We start from the raw sequence: 12060 nt of genomic DNA on the forward strand, positions 1-12060 counted from the left end.
TTTCCACATTCCAACCTAGCCCATAAGCCTTAGAACCACATTTCCTATTCTGAAATTATTCACAAGATCAGAATCTCACATTTATTTTCCGAATAAGCCCGAACAAGCTGTAATCACCCATACTTGCAATCTCAGGTGCAATCACTTGATATACCACATAACTCAAACACTCGTAGTGATAACTAAAGTCTCACCCCAACATTTTCATATACTGCCAATGATCATTAAAACACGCGGTAAGCCATAACCATTTCCCAGATCAACCATTCAAGAAGCCACTTCTCTTTTGGCAAATACAACAGTAAATTTCTGAGCCGAAGCTCGATATTATCCTTCCAACATGCTGAAATCGAATCCGTTCGTATTTATTAATGATCTCCTCTAATCCAACACATTACTCTGGTGACATGACACATCCATACAGGCCTAAGCCACAACTTGCACAATACACGCACCAATACGCAACAGTCCGAACATACTCAAATCATGAAAATGACTCAAATGAAAGAGCTGTACCTCAGGTCACCAATACCACCACCCACAAGGATGAGAACTCGTCTCACATCATAGGAACAGAACACACGAATCTAACCCGCAAGGTTATACCTCCACATAACTTCGCTGTGATGTGCGATCCTATCCAGCACTGCTCCACATGAACCACCTTAAGTCACATTGCTCAAAATCGACAACCACGCACAATTCAATGTCTAGAACCAAAGCAAATCATCATACCCACGATGAAGCAATTAACATACACCACACTAACCCGAAAGGACATATCCGATATGCCATTCACCGAGCAACATCCAATCACTCTTCCCGCTCGACTTCCACTATGAAACCCCAATAGAACAGCACCATATGTGCCCATAACCAACAAATCATAACATCTCACAACACAGAAAGGTAACTCATGGATCTCCCCAGATTATAAGCTCAATAACCGACGAATCAACACCTTTCTCAACAATACAATTCGAAGCCAACCAAGCCGACTCAAGTTAGAACACGCATCCATATTGGCCTGCCAATGAACTCCTTATCAAGGAAATCCTGAAGCTGCTCCTTCCACCCCTTTAACTCTGTCGGTGCCCGGCATCAAATCAATACCAAAATCAACAACCTTGCTCGACGACATGCCCGGCCACAAGAAACATATCCGAAAATTTCCTCACCACCGGAACTGAATCAATGGTAGAAGCCTCTACACTGACATCCATCACGAAAGCCCAAATAAGAAAGACAATCCTTCCCAGCCATCTGCTAGGTCTTCACAATATAAAACCACTCCACTAGGACATAATCCGTCGAACCTTGCCACTCAATCCGTGACATTTTTCGGCATAGCCAACAGTGTCGCCTTAGCGTAATAGTCCAGAATGACACCACACAGAGACAAACAATCTGAACCCAATATCACATCCAAAATCTAACATACCAAGCAACAAAAGATCCGCTCGGGTCTCCAAATCCCGATAGTCACTAAACAGTGCCGATACACACGAATCACAACCACCACATAGCCTGAATATGAGAACTTCCCGTCTCCAACTCCATATAGTTCATGAATCAACATATTTGGTCCCAATCCCGCCATCCAAATGCATACCACACCTCAAATACCTAATCATTCCGCGAGAGATAATCTAGAATTCCTTTGTACCACCGAGCAAATTCGAATATCAGCAGTCGATCTAACAAGAAAAATGTCGCAATACTATCGAAGTATCATCAACTTAATCACATTGCCCTTTCTGAAACATATTCCCTTGTCAAATCACCCCAAATTATCAATATCATTTCCTTAATCATCCGAAGACCCTTTCTCTAATTATCTGAAGCTTGTTCCTCTAATTGTCTAAAACTGCCTACCGCCTAAGAGTTTGTGACCTTCCTTTCAGAGCTGAACCGCAACCTTACACACGCGATTCTCAATCCTTCACAACATACCGCATAACCCGAACCATCCTAGGATAACCATGAGAACTTCATATCCCTTCCAAACCACAAGCAACTATGCATTCCACTAGCCAAGAACTTCCCATTGATCCCATCTAGAAGAGAACCACTATACATCCCATGCTCCTTATGCCAATAGGAAAAATATACCTCTCTAATTGTGGTGGAAACCTTCTGATACCAACTTGTCACGACCCTAACCCTAAACCCAGTCGTGATGGCGCCCCTCGTGAAGACAAGGCCAGCCAGTTCAACCCTATTCGCCTTATAAAATAGTTAATCAACACAAATATAGTCTAAACATGGTTTACATAATATTGAATAGTGGAAACATAGATAACAATGCGGAAATCCAGCCTGACACGGCCCTAACCGGGGTGTCACAAGTCACGAGCATCTACTAGGGTATAATTGTAGACACCTGATTTTTGACCCTCCCCGAGAATTTTCACATTTTTTAGCATAAATATGTAATTTAGGCCTAATATAGCTATTTTGACTATTTTTGCTTTATTTCGTCGCAAAAGAGGAAAATTACAAAAATATATATATAAATTTTAGTTTATGTATTTCTCATAAACTTGAAAAAATACAAAAATTGTACTTTATTTTTGTACTTTATATAATTTCGAAAATTACCAAAAATATAGTTCTATTAATGTTTTATAGTCATTTTAATTTTGAAAAATACAAAAATGTTAATTATATTTTATCTTTATATTAAAAACGAAAATTACCAAAAATATAGTTCTATTAATGTTTTATAGTCATTCTAATTTTGAAAAATACAAAAATGTGAATTTATATTTTATCTTTATATTAAAAACGAAAATTACAAAAAAATAGTTTTATTAGTATTTTGTAGTTATTTTAATCTTGAAAAAAAATATTAAAAAAGATCTAGTTTTGTGTTAATTATCAGTCTTATTTTTGTAGTTATTTTTGCTTACATAATCAGTTGAGCAACGTCGTGTTCCTATTTCTCGGGTCCGGGCAAAAGAATAATATTCGGGTTCAAACTACCCGGTTTTAGGCCTAATTTCGGACCTAGCCCATAATAATCCGAGTCCACCACACATGAGGGGACACGCGTGGGGAACACGGACGAAACACGATACACGGGGAACCCCACCACGCGTGGGGGACACAAGTCTCGAACCCCACCACGCGTGGGGCTCATTTTTCTTGGCAAAAGTTTACAAAATACACGGATAAACAAGCCAAGAGGGTCAGAGGTGAAGGACTGGGAAATTTTTTTGGCAAAGACACTGTGCACTCTTCTTCATCCTCAGAAAACCTAGGAAAAAACCACCACCGTTCAACTCACCACCCTGACGCCTCCAGCGACCATCACCAAACACCATCACCCGGACACCACCACCCAAACACCACCCCGAGCACCCCTACTGTCGCAACCATTCCTTACGTCCCGTCCAGCTAACCCCTCTCCGTCTCACCACCTTCGTCAACAACCAAACAGGCCCGTCGACCACTGTCCAAACGAACGCCTGAAAACACGACCACTCCTCCTCCTCCTAGCTCCATCCAACCAGTCCGACGATCCTCCATTAAACCCGGTGATCACTGTTCATCTTCTTCCTCAAGAAAAGAAGAAGAACGAATGGAAACCACCATCGTTCCACTTCAAAACCCTACTCCATAGTTGTTTCCTCCTCACATACGAACGACCCCCTTCCTGCTTCATCTTCCTCGTCGTAACCAACTCCACCCATCCCGTCCAGCTTCTCCGTCGTTACTGTCCCCAACCCACTGTCCAAACGCCATAACCATCGACGAAAACCACCTCCATCACAAACCAGGCGCACCCCCGTCGCAACGAGCTCCCTCCGTCGACCAGTAGCCTCACCATCTTCACCAAACGACCCCTCACTTCAGGTCAAGCAGCAGTAACTGCCGCTGCGTTATCCAGCCACCCTCTCACGTCCAAACTCCAACCATCGCCACCAACCTCACGTTCAAGCACCATCACTGAACTCCGACGTCGCCAAATGACCCCCAGTCCAGCGACGCCTCCCGCCATGAACCACTGCCCAAACGACCCCTCGTAAGCTTGCAACCAGTAGCCGCGTCGACCACAGCCCCAAACGACCCTCTATAGCTGTTTCCTCCTCATATCTAAACAATCCTTGGTTGTTGACAGTTGTGGGTCCGAGCTTTCTATTTCCATCGAGGTCGTCTTTAGTTCATCGAGGTCCGGTACGTCAAGGCGTTTGTCCGAGGTTCCGTCGTTGTTCAGTGATATCCGGCTTGAGTTCCGTCGGGGGCGCTATTTGTCATTCTAGGTTTGTCGAGGTCCGAAGGTTAGTGTTCTTCGTCCTTTGTTTCATTTCGTTCGATTCGCATATTATGGTTTAAGATGAATGTCAACAATGCAATTTTTGTCGTTTTTGTTAAAAATGTTCATCTTATGATTAGTTACTGCATATGCTTAAAGTAAATGTGAGAACATATTGTGAACTTAAGTTTTTGTACGAGAATGTCTACTTCTATGCATATATTTGTGTTTATTAAGGGAACAATTTGACATCCAGTGATTTGTTGCGAACATATGTGCTCGCATATATTATGTACTCTCGTTGTAATGGGTATGTGAACGTCTGAATGAAAAAATCATGACTACTAGCGTTTAAACCTTATTTCTCATTCGTTAGTAATGGAAGTTGGGTTTAATAACAATAACAATACGTTAGCAAAGTTAGGAATAATAGGAACCCTATTAAAATTCTTAGAATTCGGGACAGGCCGCTTAGCGAATTTCACGGCCTTTCCCAAAATAACAATACGCTAGTTGCTTTAAGCGCGTATTTAATAATGTTACCTTCTTAACTCGGGTGCACATTTATGTGACCCAAATCCAAGTCTCAACGGAGTCGAAATGTGTTTCTAATCACGGGTACATTGATTGTGACGTGGTCTGAGACGCATTTCCATAACGTTGCAAATTCTTTTTAAAAAAATAATAATAATAAGATGAGGCGAGCCTCGCCAAATAAAAGGGACAAATTGTGGGGCCCTCACAAAATATATGTATTAAATACTTAGATTCCGGGATGGGCCGTTTAGCAAATTTCACGGCCCTACCCCAAAAATAATAATGCGCTAGTTGCTTTAGGCGCGACTTTAATAATGATATCTCCCTAAATTCGGGTGCACATTTATGTGACCCAAATCCAAATCTCAACCGAGTCGAGATATGTCAATAACCACGGGTGCATTGATGTAACGTGGTTCGAGATATGTTTTCACGACGTTGCAAGTCCTATAAAAATAACAGTGAATGATAAAAGCGGTTAAAAGATAAAATTGGCACATAAGTTCACATTTGTATAAAATCAGATAATCAAGCCGGATATAACAGTTGAGCGACCGTGCTAGAACCACGGAACTCGGGAATGCCTAATACCTTCTCCCGGGTTAACAGAATTCCTTATCCGGATTTCTGGTACGCATACTATAATATAGAGTCATTCTTTTCCTCGATTCGGGATTAAAATTGGTGACTTGGGACACCCTAAATCTCCCAAGTGGCGACTCTGAAATAATTAAACCAATCCCGTTTCGATTGTCCTTTAATTGGAAAAAAACTCCCTTGCACCCCATCGGGTGCGGAAAAAGGAGGTGTGACAGCTCTGGCGACTCTGCTGGGGATATAACACCCAGAACCACTGGTTCAGGGTTAAGAATTCGAGCTTAGAATAATTGTTATTATTTGGCTTTATTTATTATCTGATTTTTGCATGTTTGAGCCTAATGTGCTAAATGCTGCTTTTACCGCTTTGATATTATTTGAACTGTATATAAATTGTGCCGAAACCTTTCTCTTCTTACCTCCGGGGATGTGCTTACTGGTTGAGACTCCCTATTCTGTTAGTGTCATACCCTGAATAAAAGAGGCTCGGAAAGTTTCTAAGCCGGCTGGCCTTTTGGTTCCCGGAAAGGAGCTCCTTCCTCAGCTCGAGTTGTCCGCTCGGGTACACTGTCTAGAACACCGACCCAGGTTTTTGAACATAGAATAACGTGACTTCATGCCGGATCCCTAGTAGGAACGCTTATTTGCATCACGTTGCATTTGACTCAGGGGACTCAACACAGGGGTTGGGTCCGTCTAGGACTAGCGACCTGATATGAAAAGGCCATCCTGATGCATCCTATTTGTTTTCCGTGCATTTATTTGTCTCGTACCTGCATGCTGACCGGTGTTTGAATATTATGAATTTTGTGAAATTGAAAAAAAAGGAAATAACGGTTAAGGAATTGATTGTTTATTTTTGAAAAAAAAAACCTATACCCAAATACTGTCAAAACTCTGCCGAAATTTTGAGAAAATGAAAAAAAAAACGTCTTATTAGTTTGTTTTATTAAAAGCAAAGGAAAAATAGAAAAATCGTTGTTCTGTTTTGTTTTTCAGAAAAATATAGAAATATATAGTTTGTCTTGTTATAAAAATAAAAAAAAATTTAAAAAAAAAGTCTTATTTTAAAATGGTTTTTTTATGAAAATTCAAAAAATAATAATAATAAAAAAGAGTCTTTCATTATTTGTCACAAATATATACATGTATATATATATATATATATATATATATATATATATATATATCCAATTTTTTTTTCCAAAAAATATATATATGTCTTTATTTGTTGCAAAAATATTTGTCTTGCCAAAAAGTTTAGAAAAGTTTTTAGACTCCCAATTTTCAAAAACAAAAAAAAAGATCCAAAAATATTTTCCATTATTAACTTCTTTAGAAAGTCTTTTAATTATTTTTTTTTTTTTTTAAAAAAAATGTATAATAAGAAGAAAAATCCGAAAATATTTTGATTCTTCTTTCAAAATTGAAAAGAAAATGCAAAATTCAAAAAAAAAAATATTTTAGAAGCATTTCTTTTATTAAAGGGAAAATTCCAAAAAAATATATTCTTCTTTTCTTTAGAATAAAAAATAATGCAAATGAAAATTCAAAAAATATATCTTAGAAGTGTTTCTTTTAAAAAGAAAATCAATCAAAAATCAAAAATATACTTCCTTTCTTCTTTTAAAGTAGTTCTTTCACAAATTCAGAAAAAAAAGTTAGTTCATCTACTTATTCTTGATTACCCGAACTACGCGGGTTTGATTCTCACCGGGTGTGAGTTACGTAGGCAACCCTCATCGGGTCCAACCCCACCTTTTTGCTAAAAAACCAAAAACAAATAAAAAAAATAGAAAACAAAATGTCAAAGATTTTTAATTTTGTCGTAAATAAGTCTAGCGATGTAACTTCCCCCTTTTTACAAAAAAATAGCAAAAACAAATATGTCAAATTTTAATTGTCATAAAGAAGTCGGGTGCCGCTGTTTTATCAAGACATAGCCGAATGTTCCCGAAAGGGACGCCGGGAGGCTGACTTTGCATAATCAGCCACCTTTGGGTCATTTTTAAGACTTGGTCCAGTCGACCCACATAGCCTTAAAAATCTTCGTCCCCGAGGCATTGAAAGGCCGTGTTTGCAATGTTGAATTTTCTATTTTTGAAAAATGGTAAAAGAGTCATAAACAAGTCCGGGTGATGCCGCTTATGTCAAAAATGGTCAAATGTTCCCGAAAGGAACTCCGGAAGGCTGCCTTGGTACAGACGGCCACCTCGTTTTTTTCCTCACACAACCTTAAAAATCTTCGTTCATGAAGTGCTGAGAGGTCGTGTTCAGAAATCCTTTTGAGAAAAATCGCATATATTTTTGTTTTTTATCAGAATAAGTTTCGTTTGTTAAAATCTTATTAATAATTGTGCAGAATGAGCACGACTCCAAATGAACCCTTTTCAATCATGAATAAAATCCCCCTCCAATTGCGGCTCTGGTGGAATGATTTAGGCAAAGAAGGGCATGACGAAATCAAGAAGTATCTGAAAGGCCTCACGAGTTTGTTGGATATCAGGCCACGAGGAGATATCATAAGGGCACTAGTCCCCCACTGGGATCCTGCGCACAATGTCTTCCATTTCTCGGACTTTGAACTTACCCCAACTTTAGAAGAAATAACAGGGTATATCGGCAGCGCTGAGACTCCTTTGAGGCACAAATATCTGATTGCTCCAAGAGCTGTAGCAATACACCGGTTTCTGGACTCCTTAAAGATAGTCAGAACAATTCATAACCCTGACTTGGCAAAAGGTTTTTGCAGCATGAGTTTCATATATCAAAGATATGGTCACATAGGAGGATTCGACAAGCCAGAAAACCAGTTGTGCAGCAAAAGTAATCGTCAAAAGTGGGAAGAACATAGACGGATTGCTTTCATGATAACTTTCTTAGGACTACTAGTATTCCCAAGAAAAGACGGGAATATTGACATAAAGATAGCAGGGGTCGTCAGTACGTTGCTCACACAGAGAGATAGTACGTTGGTGCCCATGATAGTATCTGATATGTTCCGGGCTCTCACGTCTTGCAAAGTCGGAGGAAGCTTTTTCGAGGGTTGCAATTTGTTGTTGCAAATGTGGATGACCGAACACCTATGTCACCGAGCCCAGTTTCTGAGCCATGGATCCGCTGAAAAGACCTGCATAGAGGAGTTCTATACCAGAGTTAATGAGACCTACCTACCGAAAGGAGTCACAGCATGGACCTCATATTTCCATACCCTCAACGCCAGTCAAATACAGTGGGCGCTAGGATGGTTACCGATCGACGAAGTCATATACATGCCAGCAGCCAGGCCCCATTTTCTCTTAATGGGACTTAAGAGCATTCAACCATACGCGCCGCATCGGGTTTTAAGGCAACTTGGGAGGTGTCAGATAGTGCCGAAAGACAAGGATCTAAGCACCCAGGTGATTGAGATCAGTCCCGACGGCCAGTTTCCTGAAGAAAGGGTTCGCCAAATTTGGAGCCAATGTCAATACTTAGAAGCAAATACTTGTGTAATGAATCGGGCAAAAGGGGAAGTTTCGCCCGGGTATCAGGCCTAGTACAAAGGGGAGACATCATCTGGAAGGCCGACCAAAAGACCTCACCTGCAAGAATTTGCCAAATCTTCACAAGAGCAGTGGGGCTGGTTGGCCAAAGAGCGGGAATATCTTGCCGAAACAGGCAAACTGAAGCAACAAGTTCAGGATATGAGGTTTGAATGCCAATTACAGTCTGCTGCCCACAAGGGAGAAAAGAACAGATTAATCAGAGAAGGCGAGATCCTCAAAGCTCAGATCCGGAGGATGAAAAAGGAGGCTGATAACCAGCTGAGAAGCCGGGCGGATAAAAGATTGATAGCGGGGTTAAAGGATCAGGTTGCGGAATGCCAGGAAGATTTGGAAAGAGCCAAGGCTAGCACAGCAAGATTGCGGACCAAGTGGGCAAAGGGTACAACGGCCCGGAGGCAGCGCCTGCAACAAGTCATAAGGGATTATGAACTGAGCATCGGGACATTAAGGGAAACGAATTCCTCTCTTCAAGAGAGGATCTTCAAGCAAACACGAGATGCCCAAGCCGACAGAAGGCGATGTTACGATGCAATGACCAGAATGGAAAGACAAATGGAGATGTTCCAGGATCAGCTTGCCAACAATGCGCAAACACTAGGATTGAAGAACCGACAGATAAGGCAGTTGTTCGCAGAAAGGGACAACATTCGAGGAAGGATCGACGAGATTGGGCATTACATCTACATGAGGTGCCTGGCATGCGAGCAAATGCCTCGGAAGACCCTCCTTGTTTCCATCATGGGTTGCGTCCACCGAATCATGAATGAGTTGAAAAGCCTGCAGAGAGACCTCACACCAAGGGCCGCGGAAAGGCCGAATGATGCCTCGCGGGCCCCTAAGTTGGAAAATTAATCTTTGGTTGAGTCTTGTTTATTTGGCTTTGTTGCTTTTCCATATGTTGTTTTCTTTTCTTTTAGTCAAAACGGGTTAAGAACTGTGGAGTCTGTACTATTGCTATTCCTTGCTTGAAGTAATTTGTAATAGCAAAATTTTGAGAATGAATTTAACGATTTCACAAGAATTTTGTGTTTCTTTACTTTAAGGTAGAACTACGCCTGGTCTGATTCGCGCGGGGACGTGATACGTAGGCAATCCCCATAAGATTCGACCGCTTTTAATAAAGAAAGAAAAGAAAATATAAAAAAAAAACAAAAAAAAAACAAGAAAAGGGGATAAATGAGCAAACCGGGATAACGCATGTTGTTTAAAGCAAAGCATGTAGAAACGGTTAACTGCCTAGGAGCATTGCATCCTCTATGTGTTGAGATTAAATCCGTTAAACTCTAACGCTAACGAAGTTTGTTGTTGTCTGATCAAGACAGTTAGTTGTTAAAGAATTCTGGCAACACACCCTTACCAAACCAGATCCAAAGGACCGGTAGCAATAAGCATGACTACTTCAGAGAATAGTAACGAGGAAGAAAGGCCGATGAGCCAGTTGTTAAAAGAAGCGATGGAAAAGATTGAAAGGATGAGACTAGAGATGAATGCAATGCAGCTAGCTTTAGCCAAAGCACAAAAGAGTCCTGAGCCATTGGGGCGCATGCCGGAATACCCTCATTCCGGCCCTTCCACAAGCCTCCTGAATCCCCGTTATCATCAAGAAAGAAGCCCTCATGATTCCCAAGCTCCACCACCCCATCAACCTCTCCCAACACCAAATATTCCCACCTTTGTGGGACCCCCATCAGCCACCTTGCAAAGAACGACCAGTGAGCCATTGTTTCAGGCCCACGATACGCAGTACTACCCCCTGAGCCTACATTCCATGCCCCCGAGCCCCAGGCCTACAATCCGCACTTGGAGGTACCGGCAGAGATTGAAAAGCCGGTTAAAGCCCCTGAACAGGATGAGGTATTGAGAAAGTTCAAAAGCCTGGAGCAGTCCTTCAGGAACCTGCACGGTTTGGGCAACCAAGTCAGCGTAGCTTACAAAGATCTATGCCCTTTCCCGGACGTCCAACTCCCGGCTGGGTTCAAGATGCCTAAGTTTGATTTATATGAAGGGCACGTCGATCCCATGGCACATTTGCGGGGATTCTGTAGCAAAATGAGAGGGGCAGGCGGCAAAGATGAGCTGCTGATAGCTTATTTCGGCCAAAGTCTGAGCGGATCTGCACTAGAATGGTATACCAGGAAGGATTCCAGTAGGTGGTACACTTGGGATGATCTGGCGCAGGCTTTCGCAGGTCATTTCCAGTACAATCTCGAGATAGTCCCTGACCGTCTCACATTGTTGAGGACTGGGAAGAAACCCGAGGAAAGTTTTCGCGAGTTCGGTTTCCGCTGGAGAGAGCAAGCGGCCAGAGTCGATCCTCCCATGAGAGAGGGAGAGATGGTGGACTATTTCTTACAAACATTGGATCCAACCTACTTTGGTCACTTGGTGACAACAGTTGGAAAATCCTTCAACGAGGTGGTCAAGATAGGGGTCATGATAGAAGAGGGTCTGAGGTCTGACAAAATCCTGAACTACTCGGCACTCAAGGCAACGACCCAGGCTATTCAGAACGGCACGGGAGGTGCGCTGAGAAGAAAGAAAGAAGAAGTTGCCTCGATCGAGGCAGGCAGTTGGTCCGGATCTGGCAGGCCACACTACAACCAACCCAGACCTCACAGGACAAACTACCCATACAACCCACCACATCACTACTATCCACCCCAAGAACCGCATTTCACCGTCCATCAAGCCCAGACATACGCCCAACCTCTGGTTCGCCCGCAAGGGCGTGCGCCGGCTCCCCACAACACATACCCAGCTCCACATAATAACTACCCACCACCACAAAATACCTACCCTCCGCCCAGAGCATACAGGAACCCTCTAGGGACAGGTTTTCGAGGGAGTCAAGCAGCTAAAAATGATAGGCTACAGAAACATAGAGCCTTTACTGAGCTGGGAGAGTCCTATACCGCAGTATTCCACAAATTGAGACGGTTGGGTTTGGTAAGTCCTGTCGAACCCCGAGAGCAAAACCCCCCGCCTCAAAATGTGAACAGGACGATAAGCTGTGAATATTGCTCAGGGATGCTGGGACATGAAACTGAAAAATGTTGGAGGCTGAAGCAGGCGATACAAGACCTCATTGACACTAACAAAATTGAGGTCCAGACACCGGAG

The sequence above is a fragment of the Nicotiana tabacum genome, chromosome 20 (genome assembly GCF_000715075.1).
Source record: "Nicotiana tabacum cultivar K326 chromosome 20, ASM71507v2, whole genome shotgun sequence".
NCBI lineage: Eukaryota > Viridiplantae > Streptophyta > Magnoliopsida > Solanales > Solanaceae > Nicotiana > Nicotiana tabacum.